We start from the raw sequence: 21,938 nt of genomic DNA on the forward strand, positions 1-21,938 counted from the left end.
AGTAAACTTAATTAAGACATACTTTATACCAATAAAGAGGTACTACCACCAAATGTCCAATTTCATTAGTAAGTGCACAACTTCCTTGTGGTTGTGCGCTTACTAATGAAGTCTAAACAAAGTATGAAGGTAGATTGATATTCTGGTTTGTAAAAGAAGCAACCATCCAGGGTAAAATGTTTAATAAACTATTCAGTGTTCCTATTTAATAGGAAGGAATAAAGCAAGTATGTATAAGTTATATGCAGCAAACAGAAGTTCAATTACGTTAACCTAATTTGTAATAAACCTGGATTTTTAGTTTACTTTTCAGTGCAAATTCAAGTGTCCATGAGTTCAAGTATGATATTCATTGCACAGGATATGTGTTTGGGAATACCTAACTAACTACTTACTACACCACTGCATCCAAACAAAATAGCTTCCAAACACCTGTATACACATGCATCTAGGGAAATACAGCAGTACCAAATGCATACCCCAAATAATTCATAAACTAACAAAATTGATCAAGATTAAGTTATCAGAACGGCTAATATATATCCTGAGGAATCTTCATATTTTTCAGAACAGTCTGTCCAGAATACAAACCTTGGTTGCAATTTACTCTTTCTTTGTACACATGAAATATAGGGAACTGTTTAGGTACTCAAATCAGCATATGCAAAGAGCATATGCAAAGAGACTATTTAAACAGAAATGGTTTTCTTCTACTACCAAGTGGTTGTGCAACATCTTATCTCTTTCTCTGCTTGCTGAAAAGTTCAGTTTCTGATAAAGACTAACTCGCCCTACCAAGTATAGTAGAACTTCTAGTTTCTATTTGTCAATCATCAAGCAATAGAATGGGGAATAAGCTATTGTCTCCAAGAATTTGTTTTACCCGTACAGGTAATTCACAGAATAACATTTACAGCAATTTGAGAAACTTGGATTTCTAACCCAGTTTCAACGTACACCTTTATGAACAAAATACTCAGTTAGAATGGAGGCCTATCACTTCTCACATTGTTACAATCTCACACTTTTTAAAAACAGTAAATAGTAAAGTAAGATTGTGTTATATGAGTATAAATCTAGATGCATATTTATATTCTATTTACAATCTTCTGAAACCCAGGTACACATTGATCACAAGAGACTTCCAGGATGCTGAGCTTTATGTCAGTTCAAAGAGCTATGAAGAATCAGAAATCAACTTTTAAAAAGGAATCAAAGACACATGATTATTTATTTTATTTATTTATTTTATTTATTTAATTAAATTTCTATACCGCCCTTCTCCAATAGGACTCAGGGCGGTGCACAGCCTAAGTAAAAACAGATCATACAAAATTTAAAAACAGTATTAAAATAATTAAATATTTTGGCCGTAATTAAAACAACCCAATTTAAAATCAATTTAAAATTTAGCTCAAGCCAGCCCATGTTTTATTAAAACATGATTCTTTTGTTAACCTATGCTGAACTGATTGGGTAGGTAAATAATATATTTCCTAGATTGCCGAGGATTACTTACTTAAAGTTACTATTGATAAAATTTAAACTACTAAGAAATAAATTCCCCAACATCTGAATTGTGAATTAATTTAAAGATGAAATGTGTATTCGTCCTTAGTATAATCAACTGTCTTAATTAACAGAGAGGACTCACTAGAAAAGACCCTAGAAAAATTAAAGGTAAAAAGAAAAGGGGACAGCAAAGGATGAAATGGTTAGATGGTGTGATGGATGCAATAAACACTAATTTTGGTAAATTCTGGGAATTCGTGGAGGACATGGAGGCTTAACATGTTATGGTCCATGTGGTCATGAAGAGTTAGATATGACTTAGCGACTATAAATGAACCCAGCAGGTTCATTTTTTTTCCCATTTTTAATTTCATAATGAGAACGTTTCCTTATGTGAACTAATGGCTCTGAAAGAAATTGCTAATATTGCCCTCGCATCCAAATTTACTCAGTGAATTTGTATAACCTTGTATGATCTAAATCTTACCAATATCTTGGCCTTCTATTGATGAACTGATCATGAATACCGAAAAATGACATAAAGTAAAAATAAATTGAATGGAAGTCATAGATGGTTTAGGATACTACTATTTTGTTTTGTTTTACATTATAAGATAAGAGAAATATTTAAACTTATATGTGTACATTTTTATTTAATGAAGTTTAATGTATTAATATGTATTCATAAAGTTAATCAAAGGAACAGAGGATGGCCTACTCTTCATAGGGACAAACACACTCTTTTTTAAAAAAATAAAAATAAAACTAAAACACTCAATTCCTTCAAATCCCCCAAACCAAAGTAAAATAAAAATTACACAATGCATCAAGAGAGACATTTGAGTCATTCAGTCTAGGGATTTTAAACTATTTGTTTATTTATTTATGGTTTATCCACCCTCATAGAGTGACTCTTGGCAGTCTTTTCTTAAGCATTTTATCTGGGAGAAGAGAATTACTGTTTTAAATTTAGAGACACAGCCCTGCTAAGATATATGCCCCACTTTCTTTTTCTCTTCTCAGATTTAACATTGTTGGACCTTGCTAACATTGCTGTGAAATGAGACGTAAGTAATGCACTGTATATGTAGGTGTTGGATTAACACTGTAATTTATTTACAAAAGTTGTAATCTGCCATAGGCAAGTCACATTAACTCAAGTCTTGGTATTCTTAATCCCTTATTCTCAACATGAATAAAATGATTCTGCACTGTTTACACATAGTTTAAAACAGGGGTGTCAAACTCCCAGCGACACGTTATCATCACATTTTTTCTCCTTTGCAAAACTGGGGGTGGGCATGGCCAGCGCATGACGCATTTGGCCCGCGGGCCACGAGTTTGACACCCCTGGTTTAAAACATTAACAAGAAGAAAAACAGCAAGAGGCAAAAAAAAGGGTAAAGATGGCAGAATTGTCAGAGTTTGTTGCAGCGCACATAATCAGACAATTCAGCAGGATTCAAAACTTCTTTAGATATATATAATAACACATAAGGCAAATTATACAATACCCATGCTGGTTTTTCCAATTTGGTAGAGAGAAAAGATTGTAAGTAGTTGCAAACACAGGCCGGGGACAGCAGAGACAAGACTTCTCCTATATACAAAACAGTTGAGCTAAGCCATGCCCAGGCTCCAAACTGTTGCAGTCACCAAACAACCCTCATTGGCTGACCTGTTGCTATGCCTATTCCAGTTCATGAATATATCTACACTGACAAGAATGACAAAACCGGATGGAAATAAAGGAAAACAACCCACATAGTCTAAAAGATGCTTCAATCAAAGGCCTGGGCAGAGATCCATAGACGTGACACTCAAGATTGGAATACAGTTCTGGAAGGCCAGAATTCAATAGATTCCAAAACGAGGGGATAGTACATTAAGAAAATATACACCTAGATGCAAATCACACAACTGAGCACAGAAATCCTGTTGATAGTGTTTGAATAAGAATAAAAGGACAGAAAAACAAAAATGATTTTGTTCTGGAAGTTTATTATAAGCCACCTAGGCAGACAGAAGTTAGGGATTAGGTCTTTCTACATCAAGTAATGAAGCTTTCAAAGCAATATATATCAATGACAACAGAAAGAGTTTAAGCTGCCCTGACATGTGCTGGAAATCTTGCTATGCCAAAAGGTCCAACAAATTCTTGTCTTCTCTTGCTGTCAATATCAGTCAAAAAGCAGAATAAGGAACGTGGAGTTCTGATATTACGGAACTAATTCTCACTAACAGGAAGAAAATGACTAGACTATCTTTGAGTTCATGATCTCAAAAGGAAAAAGAATAGGTGGATATACTGGATGTAAGAAGATCACATTTTGATAAGCCTACACACAGGCATGATCCAATGGTGACAAATCCTGAAGGAGGAAAAACAAATCAGGGAAGGATGGAAATCTTGCAATCAAAGATATAGATGGCACACCTGCAAACAACCTGTTCTAGAAGGAAAAATATCTCTTCTCCTTGGAAGATACACAAAGAGCTTTCTTAAAACACTGGAAAAAAGGGGAATGTTTTCTTTCTTCACACACATATTAAAGTAGGGTGGTATAATCAGAAAGGGATATAAAGTGGTCACCAGAAAAGACAGATTATAACAGAAATCAGAACAAATGCTTTTTGACGAAGATAAAACAAAGAAGTCACAGATGTGAAGAGAAAGGGGTAATTTGGTAATAGTAATGGTGGAAAGGCAGATCATCCAAACTCTTATTTTGGAGTTGTCTTATTTTTAAAAGGATGTGAAACCTTTCCTGGCCATAACTGTGTTATTAACAGAGAAAGAGAGCTGTAGTTCAGGAGAGGGATTAAAAAAAAAACCATTCAACTAATTTTAATGAATTCAGGTCTCTGGGGCCAGATGAATTATATGCTAGGTCAGTGATTCTCAACCTGTGGTCCGTGGACCTTGGGGGGATGTGGGGGACGATTTAATCAGAGGGGAGTCTGCAAAGGCTTGAAGAAATGTTAAGATTTATATCTTAAGTCCTGGTGGTGCGTGGCCACAAAAGGTATTTAAAGGGGTTTGTGGTGAAGAAAAGATTGAGAACCACTGTGCTAGGTACTGAAGAAACTAATGGATGGGTGACTGAAGTGCTGCTGACTCTGAGAATTTCTGGAGAATGGATAATGTTCCAGAAGACTGGAGGAGAGCAAACATTGTTCCTATCTTTAAAGGGGGTGGGTGGGGAGGAAGCCAACCCATGAAATCACAAGTCTGTCATCTTGGCACCTAAATCTGATCATTAGACTTGGATGGAAATGCAACAATTAACAGGAGCCAGCAATTAGCAGGAGCCAAACAAGTCATGCCAGATTAAACTTATCTCAGTTTTCTGACAGAATTACCAACCACACAAATTGGGGATATAGGGCAGACATAGTGTACCTTGACCTCAGCAAAATTTCTGACACAGTACTTCATGATATATCTTTATTAAGAAAATAATCTGATATGGGAAAAAGCCAGCTTGGTCTTGTGGTTAAAGATGCTGAGCTAGAGCAGGAAAACCCAAATTCTAGTTCTATTCTAGAGGGATAGAAAGTCAGCTGGGTGACTTTGGGCCAGCTACGATCTCTCAATCCTAAAATAGGAAAGTCAGAAAACATCTCAGAAGGCGTTTCTGGCAAATCATATTTGAAAATATTACCAAGAAAACTGCACTGACCTGCCCACATTGCCCCTAAAACTGACTCTAAAAACAACATTATTGGGGATAGATGATTATTATTATAGAAATGTGTAACTGGCTAAATAAGTGTACCCAGAGAGTACTCAGAAGTGGTTCTGCATAAGTGAAGGTAGGAGAGTAGTACTGAGTAGATTATCACACAGCTATGGGGCAACCTTATTCATGAAATGGATGAAGAAATGATTACTCCTTTTGCAAATTACACAAAACTAGGAGTATTAGCTAGAAGAGGAAAAGAAGACTCAAAAAGTTCTTCTGGCTTAAAATATTTAGGTGAAATAAAGATTTAAAGTGAGTAATACAAAGGTTTTCAGCTGAGGAAAATAAATAAGCATAAATACGCGATAGGGGGAAATCTGGCTTGGTACTGGTTTCTGTGAAAAAAAGAATCTGGTGTTCTACTATGCCACAAGTTGAATATATGCCAATGATTTGATGCAACTGCTCAAAGGGCAAATGCTATTCTAAAATGTTATTAACAGGAGTAGAGAGTCCAGTTTATGGGAAGTAATTATCCCGTTCTGTTTGTTAATAGTCAGGCCTTATTTGAAATGATGTGTCCAGTTCTGGGCACAGCAATCTAGGGTGGTTTTCTTCAAATTTGTTCCACACAACCGTAAATTCAGGACTTGAATGGGTTCTATAAGCCTAAGGGGATGGGGGGGGAGACTTCTTTACAAAAGACTAAAGCTCTGTCCATTTTTGGAGGAGACATGCTTTCCCTTTAGTACCTTGACACTGAATTGGAATTTTAATCAAGGTTATGATCAAGCTGGTGGATCTTAACTGTAACATGTAGCACCATCTTGTTGTAAGATTATCTAATCTAATCATGTCTTGTTTATCACATCTAATCCTAGACTAGCAGCTAATCTGGATCTGAGTAAAAGTTAATCCTAGAAAATCCATAGTATTCAAAGGGAGAGTCATTTCTGTAGCAACATTTTAGTTCTAGTATCAATGCTTCTAGGTTTTGTTGTTGTTTGTTGTTGGCTACTTGTCTCATTTGAAAAAACCTTATTTCAAAATAGTTCCCATATGTTGGGTTCCAGTAGGATTAATTTGAGAGGACAACCTGTCAAATATTGGAATATTCCAGCATTCTGTGTCTCTGAATATCAGCCATGCAATTTTTCAGCATTTCTTTACGATTAAAACCCTACTTGTAACCAACAGAAAAGCAATCCACAATTGTCATTATTTGGGCCACCAGGGCATTTTAGGGCTTTGAAGAATGAATGGGTGCAGTTTGTCGGCTAGTCTGTCACTTAAAGAATAGTCTGAACTTTTTCATCCTTTATCCTGACACCATGTCAGAAAATCTTCTACGCCTTCCAGAAATTCAAAAAGTGGAAGTTCTCCCAAACTTTCAAGAATTTGCTCCCTAATTTAAAGCACAGAACCCAGCCAGGCTGAGATTACAGGAAAAATAATACAGTGAAAAAAAGCTTCACTTGTGGCTGTGCTATGAGCAAAATAAGGCCAGGATTTCATCATACCCACCCACAAGAATTTCAGCTGAATTTTCTTTTCCCTGGGAAAACAATACAAGCAAGATAAGAGCCTTGGTAGTACAGTGGTCTAAGGCACCCTGTTATTAAGACCAGCTGCCTGCAATTACTGCAGGTTCGAATCTCGCGAAGGCTCAAGGTTGACTCAGCCTTCCATCCTTTCTAAGGTAGGTAAATTGAGGACCCAGTTGTGGGGGAAATAAGCTGACTTTGTATGAATATACAAAAGAATGAAGGCTATTGTTTAGCGCATTGTAAACTGCCCTGAGTCTCCGGAGAACGGCGGCATATAAATCAAAATTAAAAAAAAAAAAAGATTATTGATTCTGATTTTTATATTGGTGAAAATCTAAACTGATGACATTCCTATGTATTCTGGTTATTGTTAGTACTTGCACAAATACCCTGTTTCCCCCAAAATAAGACATCCCCTGATAATAAGCCCAATCGGGCTTTTGAGCGCATGGCAATAAGGCCAAGCACTTATTTCAGGGTTCAAAGAAATATAAGACAGGGTCTTATTTTTGGGGAAACCCAGTATATATCATTGTTCCTGGTATATCAGGACCCATTAACATAAGATCAGATGAAATCTTAAGGGTCATTTGGTTGATTCCCAGACTTGATGCAGAAAACCAGAACTAGACCCTCTCCAACCATTGGCTTTCCAGTTTCTGTTTGAAAGACAATGAAAGAAAGTATATGCACTAATTCCACTGTGGAATTCCTTTCATAGTTAAGGAACTAGGAACATCAGCCTGACAGCGACAATCAAAGGGGTAAATCTGACAGATTTTATGAAACTTCAAAAACCTTCCTCCAAATGTCTTATATTTTGCACAATTTTTCTCTGAGATAAAACTATTGCACTGCTATTGAACTTTAGATAGCCATCTAAAGTTCAAAGATCTGTGAATTCAATTCCCGGTAGAGGGCTTGAACCCCACTGAAAAACATCTGGTTGCATCTGTCTTTAGATTCCCAATAAGGATGAAACCAGTAACGTGGTGCCTCCTTGTGGTCACTTAAGTGGGAACACCTCTGGATATATAAAAATAGATAAATCCCCCACCCATCCACCTTCCAAAGGATGATGGTCATGTAAAAATTGTACATGGGGGCATGACATAATATAACGTCTGTATCATTCCATTCTGAGACTTTAAAAGAAGGTGAACTCTTTATAGCAGAGGTCTTCAAACTTGGCAGCTTTAAGACTTGTGGACTTCAACTCCCAGAATTCTCCAGCCAGCATAGCTGGAATTCTGGGAGTTGAAGTCCACAAGTCTTAAAGCTGCCAAGTTTGAAGACCTCTGCTTTATAGTTTATACCACTCTGACAGAGCTTGGATTGGGGCGGGGGGCTTTGATGGGGAAAATATCAGCCCTTCTTTCCTGACAAAATGGTTCATACAGTTCAGACCACTAAAAATAAAATGTCAAAAATGGCTCTGAATCAACATTGTAGGCAGAGAGCTTCAAGAGGAACCTTCACTACTTTTCTCTTAGAAGAAGTGAACAAACTATCTGGATCCTGTACTGAAATCATGTGTCAGAACACCTATCCCACAAAATATTTTTAAACTAACTGCAAGTTGCAACGACTGGGTATCATATATTGATATGATATATGTTGTTGTTGTTAGTTGCGAAGTCATGTCCGACCCATCGCGACCCCATGGACAATGTTCCTCCAGGCCTTCCTGTCCTCTACCATCCTCTGGAGTCCATTTAAGCTCATGCCTACTGCTTCAGTGACTCCATCCAGCCACCTCATTCTCTGTCGTTCCTTTCTTCTTTTGCCCTCAATCGTTCCCAGCATTAGGCTCTTCTCCAGGGAGTCCTTCCTTCTCATTAGGTGTCCAAAATATTTGAGTTTTATCTTCAGGATCTGGCCTTCTAAAGAGCAATCAGGGTTGATCTCCTCTAGGACCAGGGTGGATAAAAATCAATGATTTTTTTTAAAAAAATCAAAAAAATCCGATTGTTTTGATTTAAATCGGATTTTTTTGATTTAAATCGGATTTTTTTGATTTTTATCGAATTTATTTTAATAAAAAACTTTTGGGGTAAAAATCTATCGTAAGATAGTTTTCTATTTAAGATACATAAATAATTTAGTTTATTCAGCATGAAATGGAGCTTAGTTATGTAGCATGAGGCTGTATATTCTGCAACACTGGGACTATCGGTGAGTCAACAGTGGGTCAAAGGAGTAGCAGAGATGACGGTTGCTCTTTAAAAATTATGATTTAAATCGAGTTGATTTAAATCAAGCCTTTTTAGTAGTGATTTAAATCATGATTTAAATTGTGATTTAAATCAACTCGATTTAAATCAAATCCACCCTGTCTAGGACTGACCGGTTTGATTGCCTTGCAGTCCAAGGGACTCGCAGGACCATAGTTCAAAGGCCTCAATTCTTTGCGCTCAGCCTTTCTTAAAGTCCAATTTTCACAGCCAAACATTGCAACTGGGGAAACATAGACTAAGCCAAACCTAAACCATATTGCTTTGCTCACAGCACGTGGCAAAGATTATTATTAAGGCAATGAAAGTACAGGTTGTCCTCAATTTATAACCAGTCATTTAATTACCATTAGGCGTTATGAAAAGGTCTCAGAAAAGGTGAATTATAGCCTGTAAAGCACTTCCAATGGTGTAAAGTGTAACCCTTACCCACATGATCACAATCTGGGTGCTTGACAAACTGTTTGTGCTCACAACCAGCTGCCAAGTGTTTCTTAATCCTGTGAACACCACTGTACAATCTTCTCTGTCGGCTGACCCACTAAGTCAATGGAGCAGCCAGAAGGGAAGATTTGGGGCTGCTTGTCCAGAAGACTTCCTCTCATCTCTGGACACAGGGCTTAAATCCTCAAGATTTTAATTGCATTCCTGCTACCCAACAAAGGATTTCCCCCTAGAGGACAGGGATTTTAGCTCTGTTCTTACAGCCCAATGAAAGATTCCCACCCCTCCCACTGCCATGGACCTTCCCAGGGACTCTCCCTCCAAGCCCCCCACAGTTCTTACCTGGAACTCCCTCTGTTTAACAGCCAGGGAATCATTTAACAACCATAGCTCAGAGTAGTGGGATTGTAGTCATTGAGGGAAGAGCCACATGGGCCTCTTGCTTAACAACCACTTCACTTAAAGACCAAGATTCTGGTCCTAATTGTGGCTGTAAGTTCAGGACTACCCGTAACCAAGGAATATTAAAATATGTGATACTTTGGCCTTTTTATGTATGACTTCCAGCCTTGTAGCAATAATCCAGAGGTTGTGTCACTCTATTTACTTCCTCATTCCCTCAATTATGAATTAGATGTAATTAGTAACAAGGAAAACAATGCATCTTGCTTGCCTCCCAAATGAGAATTCATCACCCCTTTGGTGATTTGTGACATACACAGAAGGCATCGGCTCACTTTTTGTTCTAATTATAAATTGCACAAAATGAACCTATCTTTAAAAACACGTGCATTTTACACAAAGAGCAAATGAAATTGTTCATTATCCTTTAGCTAAAGAATTACACTGCATGATCACATCATATCTTCTACTACACACTGTGAGAAGGAATCACAGGACTTGCCTAACATGAAATAAGTTCACAGCTAACTTAGTTAATTAAAACCAAGTATTACAAAACTACAGACCATACTAGCTTTTCGTTGATAATAAGAAAAGCAGATGCAAAGATTAGATTAGAAACAATTTGGAGAAAAAAATGGGAAACCTGATGTCTTGGGATTGTAACTCCCAGAATTAACAGCCATAATAAATCTGAGGGTTTATTTGAATATTTGGAGAGTGCCTTATTGTGCCTTCAGCACTATTAGGCATTTTATTCAATGAAGTATTATTATTGAAGGAGACAGAAGAAGCTGAACAAACTAGATTTGTTAGTCCATTTTATTATTCTTTTAATTAAATGATTTGTTTTTACCTTTAGACTTTCAGCTAGGTGCAGAATTTTTCAAACAGTCCATTAGCATGACAAATTCTAGGGTAATTTTTCAAACCTGTTTCATTAAAGAGTTTTTCCTCTCTAGTAATTTAACTAGTCAAGCCAAAGTTTTCGCCCCTCCCCATACAGTACACGCTTTCACTTACAATGGGTGGAATCTCATGAAGGCACAAAAAAATTAACCCTTAGTAATTTTCTGAGCAAATCTAACAGAAGGACTGAACTTGAGAGCATGCACAAAAGCGATCGATAAAAAATAAGTGAAACACATTACACTTTTAATATTCCAGAAGATTCCATTATTTTTAATTAAACTAAGTTCATCCTTAGTGTGACATCTGGCTCATATCTGATTGGCTAACTACACACACACACACACACACACACACACCCCAAATGACATGCTTCACAGATATGGGGTGAAACGAGCCACTCAATTCTCACCAGATAACATCACATGCATTGAAATCTTTGTGCAATGCAGAAAATGATACCCCATCACCGGTTCGTCCTCCACGAGAAAGAAAGAAAAAAAAAAGGAAACTGCTTTTGACTGAATCATACCTTTGATTCATCCAAAACAGCACTTACTACGCAACCCTTCAGGAAGATGTTTTTTCCGCCCTATGACAAAACCTAACACCGGGAGAAACCGGTAAAATGTGAAGCAGACCGCGATCAAATGCTTCCACCGGCAATCGGTGACGGAAGTCTAGGCTAGGCAAGAGGCGTGTCTTCAAAATCATCTTTCACACGGCGCACGGGGTTCACGCAAAACCAACCCAGGTAGCTCCGGGACCCAGAAGAAGAAACAAGGCTGGAGGAGGAGGAGAAAGGCCGCCGTCCGTAAACCGGGCCGTTCCAGCTAAAAGCAAAGCAAGTTCTACTCGTTTCTCGCGTCGCGGAGAACACCGGTTGGGGAACTCGCGGCGTCCCTTCACCGGGAGCGCAGCCGCCACGTTCTTGATCCGGTCAAGGGCAAGTCGCGTGTGAATGGCTGATCCCAGGCAACGGTCACAACTATTTAAATCAGGGGTCTCCAACCTTGGCAACTTTAAGCCTGGCGGACTTCAACTCCCAGGATTCCCCAGCCAGCTCAGCTGGCTGGGGAATCCTGGGAGTTGAAGTCCGCCAGGCTTAAAGTTGCCAAGGTTGGAGACCCCTGAATTAAAGCGCCTCCAGCACGAGCGATTTCACAAGCCACGAGGGGAAACCATGTTTTGTCTCCAACTTTGGGGTTTTAATACCCAGCACCAGGAAGCCTTGGGGCAACGAAATTCCTCCTCCAACAGTTGACACCACCTACTAACAAACATTAACCAACATTGCTGTGCACATTGCAGATCACCAATGTCTGCACAACTAAACCAAGTTTAAAAAAAAGAAACAAACTTGAGGGAAGAGTCCTGGTTGCCACAAACGCGTTTTAAACATTAACTATCCATTGTAGCCCCAGTCTAGCGCGCTGTGCAGATCCAGGCAAAATGCCACACACCTGCTAAGAAGAAGGAGGGCTCAGACCGGGCCAATCGGACTCCCGTCATTTACATGTCAACAGTAACAAGGTGGCCAGACCAATACTTAATTTCAAATCTTTATTGTCAGTGCGGAACATACCTACAATGAGATTGGTGGAGCTCCCTCAGTGCACACACACACACACACCCAAACACAAACACAATACAACTCACAGTGAAGACAGAGAATCAGGAGTGTGAAATCCAACAGGTTCTGGAGAACCGGTAGTGGAAATTTTGAGTAGTTCGGAGAACCGGCAAATACCACCTCTGGCTGGCCCCAGAGTGGGGTGAGAATGGGGATTTTGCAGTATCCTTCCCCTGGAGTGGGGTGGGAATGGAGATTTTGCAGTATCCTTCCCCTGCCACGCCCACCAAGCCACGCCGACAGAACCAGTAATAAAAAAAATTTGGATTTCACCATTACAGAGAATCCCTAACCCATTATATCGTATTAACAAAGCACTCAGTTCTATTGCACCAATGTGAACACGTTACCCGTTGCGCCGGCCCTGCAAGTCCATCGTACTACGTAGTTACGATGTTATTTCGCATTCGGGAGTCTGACAGCCCACTGGAACCTGAGTTTCCCAAAAGGTCTTTCCCACCTGCTAAATTACTCGTTAGAGCCGATCTTTCTACTTAGCATCCTCCAGTTTTAACAGCAGCCGAAGCACACCTGGAGATACCAGCGCCGGGAAAAACTTTGCTAAAGGTACCGCGAAAGCGATCCCTGGTCCGGGCAGCGCGCACATTCCCCCATCTCCTGGACATCCCTCAATATCTCCCCCCCCCCAGCAGCTCCCACCCAAGTCACGGATGTACCCCGCACACACCAGGTTAAGCTACTATAACCTTTGTTTGAGAGTGGATTGTTGACTTAAGGCTTTGCCTATATATATATATATATATATATATATATATATAAACATTAACTATCCATTGTAGCCCAATATATGAAGAGAATCCAGTTAGTCGGGCTTGATTAAGCAAACCCCAATTCAACGAACCGCTCATTGTGCTCTCGCTTCTCCCAGGATTTCGCCAACACCTGTTCCATAAATCCCAGCATCCCACTCGCCTGCCTGGGCCACTGGGAAGATGGATCGTACCCGTCCCACCGATGCGATCCCCTACGCTGAAAATCGCTGGAAAGTCAGAAAAGAAAACTCAGCGATTGCCTCGCCCGTAAGTAACGAGGGGAACTAATCTGGCTCTAAGGTATTACTTGAAAAGGACGCTTCCCGCCAAATTCCGCAGGGCTTACGCTGGGTCCGAAACGAGAGGCGCTGCGCTCACTTAGCCGCCCTGGGGGGAGACGGACGCCGCCTTCCCGCGCCCGGCGCACCAGAAGGCAACCAGCAACTGCACTAGCGAGAATAGAAGCGGCCGTGGTACTCCCCGCTCTGGCGGAGCCCAGCCCTGCGCTGCCTTGCAAGATCCGCCCATTGGGATTGGCCGGAGTGAGTTGTGACTCATTTCCCACCCCCCCCCTTGCTAACCTTCCTCTTCCTCAGTCACCCCCGCACGTGTTTCTTGGACGCCAAGCAATCTCTGCTCAGGCTTCTTGGGCAGGTGGTAGAAGTGGGACCTTTGGGCACCGAAGTTTTTGAAATGACTATGTTTTTTTTTTTTTAATTATACTGTATTTTTCTCCCTCCGCTGGTCACGCGGCTGCCAAATAAAACGAGCTCTGCTCCAAGCGATCCTCGTCTAGCACAGTGTTTCTCAACCTTGGTAGCTTGAAGATGGGTGGACTTCAACTCCCAGAATCCCCCAGCCAGCAGCGCTGGCTGGGGGATTCTGGGAGTTGAAGTCCACCCATCTTCAAGCTACCAAGGTTGAGAAACACTGCTCTAAGCATACATCGTAGTAAATAAAGGCTAATCGTATCTGTGGAGATTCTCAGCCATCCAGGTGGTTGGTTGTCCCAGCTGAGCTTTTGCAAGAGGAAACTGGACTTTCTTGTTTTTCTTTGAAGACGTTTCGCTTCTCAGCTCTCAAGGAGCTTCTTGGATGAGAAAGGAAACGTCTTCAAAGAAAAGAAAAGAAAAAAACAAGAAAGTCCAGTTGCCTCTTGAAAAAGCTCCTTTGGGACAAACGCTTATCTTGTGAAACTATCAATAATACACTATCATAATGCAGCATAAAGGCAAAAAAAAAAAAAACACGGCAGGTTAAACAGAAGCACTGCCACAATGATGGAATGACTAAAAGGCAGGTTTTTAAATTGTTTAAAATGTTTAAAAACCAACCAATCAACAAGTTAATGGAATAGAGGGTGGGAGAAAATCCCATAATATTGATGCTGCCACTGAAAAGTCCCAGGCGCTAGAAAATACAGATCAAACCTCAGGGTGACTCACACAGGTTTTTGTGCAATATCCAGTTCCTAAACTACTACATATGGACAAAGCCTTCTCTCCACGTAAGCCACTTAGGATATTCTTATGTTATTCAGGCACTTCGAATTTAACTCAAATCTGTTGGAAATCTAGGCTAGAATAGATGTGATATATTTCTGGCATGATATGGGTAACTTCCAAATCTAATTCATGGGCACTCCCATACAAAGCATATAGCAGGAATTTTATTGTAACCCCCCCCATCCCTTTCTGAAGGAGATGGGCAGTTCAAAAATGTGAAAATAAATAATAAAAATAAATAAATAAATAAATAAATAAATAAATAAATAAATAAATAAATAAATAAATAAATAAAATCAAAATAGCAATAGCACTTAGGCTTATATACTGCTTTACAGTGCTTTTACAGCCCTCTCTAAGCGGTTTACAAATCAGCATTTTGCCCCCAACAGTTTGGGTCCTCATTTTACCCACCTCAGAAGGATGGAAGGCTGAGTCAACCTTGAGTGAACCCTGGTAAGATTTGAACTGCCAAATTGTAGGCAGCCGGCAGGCAGCAGAAGTAGCCTGCAGTACTACACTCTAACCACTGCGCCACCATGGCTCATTGGCATGGTTCATTTCAAATAAATAAAATCAAACCAGATCAAACCATAACTAACACATGGATTAACTGGAATAAAAAACAAAACCACTGTATCATCTTCTGGAGCAGGGCGAGTCACTTTAGCTGAATGAGAGATCTCCCAATGACGAGTTGCCTGGACTCAGTTTTGATTTCTTGTACCTTGTACAATCTGCAGTCTGGCCCAGGGAGGAACCAACTATGCTGTCCAGTACATCTGATGGGATTAGAGATGAGATGTTCTCTAGAATGTCCTCCCTGTAATAGCACCCGCTCCCACGGGCCCTGACAACCATTCCCAGTTGCTTCACTTGGCAATACCTCCCTTATTGCTTCATGTAGCAATATGTCCCTTAGCCAAATGAGAGTTGATTCTAAAACAAATGTAATAGATCAAATAAAACTTGTCTGAAGACCTTGTTGTAGTTGACATAAGATTAACTTGAAGTACTGCTTAGGGAAGAATGCAGGTAGTCCTGGATGTATGACTGATAGCTTAGCAACCATTCAAAATTGCAACTGACTGCCCTGGAGGTACTTAAAACCCAGTTCTGATTGCTATCCCCTTCCCCAGGCGCATGACTGCATTTCAGGTGCTCAGCAACCAGATGTTTACATTTACAGCTATATGCAGTATCCCACAGTCACATGACTGTGTTTTATAACATTTTTATGTAAAACTGACATTTGCATTAATGATTGTGTCATTCACTTAATGACCACTGCAAAAAAAAAGTTCATAAAATTGAGCGGGTCAGATGAGTGATCGTGATCTGCTTTATGAATGTGATGGGTGGACTCCATTACAGTCATAAACTGAGAACTACCTGTACAGCCCAGCAGTCAACACCCTTTGACCAGTGGTGAAATCCAAATTTTTTTACTATCGGTTCTGTGGGCATGGCTTGGTGGGCATGGTGTGGTTTGGTGGGCGTGGCAGGGGAAGGATACTGCAAAATCCCCATTCCCTCCCCACTCCTGGGGGAAGGATATTGTAAAATCTCCATTCCCACCACACTCTGGGGCCAGCTAGAGGTGGTATTTGACGGTTCTCCGAACTACTCAAAATTTCCGCTACCGGTTCTCCAGAACCTGTCAGAACCTGTTGGATTTCACCCCGCTTTTAACCTTTTGCTTGGATTTTTGTGACTCCAACTGTATAGTCTAGTCACACACAAAAAATCAGTATTGGAATTGAACTTTATTTCTGTAACTTTTGTCTTCTAGTTATGGATTATTACCATTTCCTTTAATCTGGTACTTTCCAGGTATGAGTATTTATATATAAACCCAAGGCAGGGTAAAAAGTAACATGGGTGAAGGGACTATGGCAATGACTCAGGATGTCAAAAAATCTTAGGAATTTTAATCATTCTATTAATTGATCTCAAGGGTCATATCAGTTAACAAAATCAGTTTTGAAGAACTGCTTCCTTTTGTTGTTTCACAGCATAAGTAGTGTATACTGACTGGATTTTTAACTTGCTTGTGCAGGTTAGATATTCAGTGAATCCAGCTATCATCTATTAATGATATGATGTGATTGATAGTGTAATTAATGGCCTGTAAACCCAATAAACCATGATTGTAAATTATAACTTCCTATGTGTGGATGAGTACTGTCCTACATTTAGAATTGTTTTCTGCCCATGTCAAGCTTTGTGCAGTTGCCTTGTCTGGAGCTCCTTCATAAAGTAATGTGGTCACCTGACTTCTAAAAGCAAAGCATCCACCATGCTTTGTTTTATCTTATCTCGGAACCTTTTTCCATTAGATGTGTTGAAGTGGCAAGGCAACCTTAAGGGAAATGGCATATCTCCAGACCTCCACAAAATAATCTGACGCATATTATCAAGGAAAATGATGACTGCCTTAAGCACACCAAATAGCTATTTAGTCCTACACTATATGATGCTTCCTGTTTGCTTTAATGCTTATTTGGTATTTAAATCCATTTAAAATAGTAATTGCTTCCCAAGTACAGTATGTGTCGATGCACTCCTCATAGATGGGTTGCAGGCTGCAATACCTTGGTTTGCAAAGCAGTTTGAAAGCCATCTTTGCTGCAAGAGTAAACCTCCAGCACCAAGCATCTGTATCCCTGCCTGGTAAATATGATGATATTGCCTTGTTTTCTTACTTTGTTTACTATACATCTCAGTGGTGAAATCCAAATTTTTTTACTACCGGTTCTGTGGGTGTGGCTAGGTGGGTGTGGCTTGGTGGGCGTGGCAGGGGAAGGATACTGCAAAATCCCCATTCCCTCCCCACTCTTGGGGTGTTGTGACCCAGGCCCAAGTAAGTAGTAGAAAAACCAGTCAGTGAAAAAACAAACAAATTTTATTCGAACAGCTGGGAATTACTTCATTCCCAGTGTCTTTCAACTAAATTAAAGCAAATTCCTCCCAACACAAATTCCTCAGTCCTATTGCAAACCTCGATCCAATTAGGCAAACTGCCAAAGGCCTTTCTTGGAAAACATTCAGAAGTCACAGATACAAAAATAAACGCAAAACGTAGATGAAGAAGACAAAGCTACCAAGGTTGTTTTCCGGCAAAGCTCAAATGCTGTTGCTGGTCTGTTTTAAGCCTTATGGGAAGGACCAATCATCTCTTGGCCCTACTCCGAGTTGTCCTCTTTGCTTGAGCTGCTCTTGCTTTCTGGCAGCTCTTCTCATGAGTGCATTAGGAACAGGCTCCTCCTGTTCCTCTGCCTCACTCCTATCAGTCTCTGGAGGCTCTGGAATCTGCACCTCACTCCCCGATGGCCCTGGCCCCATCACTGCCTCCAACGCAGAACCTTCATCCGGGCCTTCCCCAGCCTTCAGGACTGGCTCATGTTCTTCCTCAGCCTCATTGCTGTCCAACTCCGCTGCCAACTCTGCAGGCTGCTGGCGGACCACAACATGGGGGAAGGATATTGCAAAATCTCCATTCCCACCCCATTCTGGGACCAGCCAGAGGTGGTATTTGCCGGTTCTCCGAACTACTCAAAATTTCCGCTACCAGTTCTCTGAACTGCTCAAAATTTCCGCTACCGGTTCTCCAGAACCTGTCAGAATCTGCTGGATTTCACCTCTGATATATCTCCCTATAAAGGAAGTGGAGACTGCTGCTGGATTTTTGGATTGGGACAAGTATAGCACTGCCTGTTATGGTAGATTTTACCCCATTTGCTGGATTTGTTATTTCATAATCTGAATTGGTGTAATTTTCTAGATAGCAATTTGATTCTCTGTGTGGAGCCAGACATTGGTGATCTGCAATCAGTGGGATTACAAGAAGACCTATGGCTACTGCTTAATCTCAAAATTAGAGCTTAAATGTTAAATCAAAATATTTAGGTTGTCCTCCCACGGGGTTGGCAGAAGAAGTAGGCGAATCCTGCTGTTCAGGACTCACAAAGTAAAAGGATAAATTGTTACCTGTCTTTCTTTCTTTCTGTATGTCATAACCACCTATCCCCAACAGTTTGTTGGTTCTCTCTCTATAGGTCTACTGAAGTTCACATGTCCTGCTGAGCAGAGGTGGTATTCAGCAGGTTCTGACCAGTTCTGGAGAACCGGTAGCGGAAATTTTTAGTAATTCGGAGAATTGGTAAATACCACTTCTGACTGGCCCCGCCCCCATCTATTCTCTGCCTCCCGAGTCCCAGTTGATCGGGAAGAAATGGGTTTTTTGCAGTAACCTTCCCCTGAAGTGGGGTGGGAATGGAGATTTTGCAGTAACCTTCCTCTGCCATGCCCACCATGCCATGCCCACCAAACCACGCCCACAGAACCGGTAGTAAAAAATTTTAAATCCTACCACTGCTGCTGAGCTATAATGCGCCTTGCAAATCATGACTTGAAGAGCTTTATATTAATCTAGCCAACTGTGATTTATTAAACTTGGTTAATATATTGCATAAATTATGGCTTGTTTTACCATAAATTATTGATTAAAATAAAACATACTAAAGCATAAACCTATACTTTATGTTAAGGTTCGCATAATATGCTAAATGAGATCACAGTATTATGGTTTAGCGCAATGTCAACTTCTGCCATTATATATTTACACATAATATGACACACTAAAGCAGTGTTTCTCAACCTTGGTAGCTTGAAGATGGGTGGACTAATCATCATATGCCACATGGCTCAGTATGTACCAAGGGAAGCTGGTTTGGAAGATGAACATCCAATTTAAAACTGGAGGAAGAAAGATCATTACCAGATTGTTGCTGATAACACTATCTGACTATGCTGTAAATGATCACCTTTTGGCAAGGATCCAGTGTTTTATCAACAAATGATTTGCAGACTTTAGTAGTATAATTTCAAGGAATATAATTGAAAATTGATACCATTATTAAATGTAAAAAAGATTAAGCTAATTGCAGTATATATAGAAATCAGCTTCAGAAGTGATAATTAGCTACCAGTAGCTAGCAATAAAGCATCCAGTAGTCAAGAAATATCCTATAGACACACAGTGATGGCTAACTTTTTTGCTGTTGCGTGCCAAAAGCGGGGGGAGTGCGGGGGGTCGTGCGCATGTGTGTCCACATCCATATTTCAATGCGCCCTGCCCCCCACGCTTCTCACACTTTTGGCATGCAATGGCATGGTGGGCCCGGTAGGCCTGTTTTTTGCCCTCCCCAGGACTCAGAAGCTTCCTTGGAGCCTGGGGAGGGCAAAAATGGCCTTCCCCACTCCCCTGGAGGCCCTCCAGAGACCGGAAATGGTCCATTTGCCAACTTCCGGTGGGACTAGAAGGCCCGTTTTTTGCTCTCCCCAGGCTCCAGAGCCTTTCTAGGAGCCTAGAGAGGGTGAAAATGGCCTCCCCACCCCTTTGACGCCTTCCGGAGCCCAGAAACAACCTGTTTCCTGATTTCCAGTGGGCCCGGAAGGGCTGAAAAATCAGCTGGCTGGCATGCACATGTGCGCTAGAGCTGAGCTAGGGCAAAGCTCACATGCCCACCAATATGACTCCGAGTGCCACCTGTGGCATGCGTGCCATAGGTTCGCCATCACGGGACTACCACTTAAGGTAGGGATGGGGAACTATGGTCCTTTTATGACTTGTAGACTTCAACTCCCAGAATTTGGAGAGTTGAAGTCCACAAGTCATAAAAGGGCCATAGTTCCCCACCCCTGATTAAGGCTACAATAAAGGCCTTGGAAAAGATATTCAGATACTATTATGTGTCTACGTCTACAAAATTAGAAGTATTCAGAGAATGACTTTTTTTCTGATACTTTATGGATATAAAAAATGGTCTCTGAGAAAGCAAATTCAAAAGAATATTTTATATTACATTGTATTGAAATTATAATTGCGTAAAATACGAACAAAAGTAAAAAAAAGAAGGAAATGGGAAAGGATAAGAAAGGGGGAGAAGTACAGGTAGTTTTAGACTTACTGCAATTCACTTAGTGACCATTCACAGTTACAACGGCCTTGAAAAAAAAGCAACTTAAGACTTTTCCCACACTTAAGACCATTGCAGCATCCCCACGGTCATGTGATCAAATTTCAGATGCTTGGCAACTGGCTCGTATTTACGACCGTTGCAGTGTCCCGAGGTCATGCGACCCCCTTTTGTGACCTTCTGACAAGCAAAGTCAATGGGGAAGTCAGATTCACTTAACAACCATGTGACTAACTGAACAATTGCAGTGATTCACTTAACAACTGTGGCAAGAAAAACGGGTGGTTGTGGTTTCCATCTTGACTTTTTTGACCATCCTTGTGAACACCTTTCGGAAGCATGCTTTGTTTCAAAGAAGCTTCAAGGGAAGCATCCTTAAGATCAGTGTTTCTTAACCTTGGAAGCTTGAAGATGGGTGGACTTCAACTCCCAGAATCCCCTAGCCAGCAGTGCTGGCTGGGGGATTCTGGGAGTTGAAGTCCACTCTTCTTCAAGTTACCAAGGTGAGAGACACTGCTTTAGATTATTTGAGGGCCTGCCTTGTCCTGATTATATCAGCTCCAGGTCCCATTTATTATAAGGTCCAGGAAAAATAGCCTTTTCTGTTATGACGTCCACCCTGAACATCATCCACCTGGAGGTTAGATTGGCTGCCAACCTCCCAACATGATGCCTTAACGATGTATTTTTGTCACTGGGCTTTTGGCTGAGTCACTGTAATAGTTGTGTCAATTTGCTATTTTGGGGGGCAAATGGGGTAAAACTCACTTAACAAATGTCTCACTTAACAACTGAAATGTTGGGCTCAATTGTGGTCACAAGTTGAGGACTACCTGAATAGAATAAGGACAGAAAGAAAAAAAGCATTGACTTCCAATGGTTTTCAGTGCAATAAAGTTCAAAATAAAATTACAGCCTCAACTTTTCACTTTTTTTCCCCCTTTTACAAAATAATGTATTGTGAAAATTGTCGAAGATATATATTATAGCCAGGGCCGGATTTTCCTATAGGCTAATTAGGCTTCAGCCTAGGGCTTCAAGATCAAGAGGAGCCTACATTCAAATTGTTAGCAAAATTAAAATTACACTTTCACTATAGGTGAAAGGGCCTCATAAGTGGAATAGCCTAGGGCCTCTTTTCATCTAAATCCGGTCCTGATTATAGGTCTTTCAAATGTACTGTATGTTGGAAATGTAATTTTAAAGATGGTACTTTTTATCTTTTTTGGTGTAATAAAGCAAAGAAATATTGGGCTCAGATTCATGTCATAATGCAGACGATTTTCATAACTAATATAAAATTGAAACCTGA

General features: G+C 40.5%; 1 protein-coding gene across 5 annotated transcripts in view; it reads right to left on the reverse strand.

The window, feature by feature from the left end:
- The window catches only part of ELOVL7 (ELOVL fatty acid elongase 7), a 43,430-nt gene extending 29,759 nt beyond the window's left edge, over window positions 1–13,671 (reverse strand). Inside the window, exon 1 of one of the 5 annotated variants that reach the window (XM_034440945.3) lies at window positions 13,487–13,671. The gene's annotated coding sequence lies outside the window, so the exon portion shown is untranslated. Of the gene's footprint in view, window positions 1–11,266; window positions 11,597–13,447 lie in introns of those variants that run through there. The other 4 variants (XM_087885712.1, XM_034440946.3, XM_087885711.1 and 1 more) reach the window with 4 other exon arrangements.
- Between the last annotated feature and the right edge of the window lie 8,267 nt (window positions 13,672–21,938).

Source organism: Pantherophis guttatus, chromosome 2 (genome assembly GCF_059756535.1).
Source record: "Pantherophis guttatus breed Tessera chromosome 2, ASM5975653v1, whole genome shotgun sequence".
NCBI classification, from domain to species: Eukaryota; Metazoa; Chordata; class Lepidosauria; order Squamata; family Colubridae; genus Pantherophis; species Pantherophis guttatus.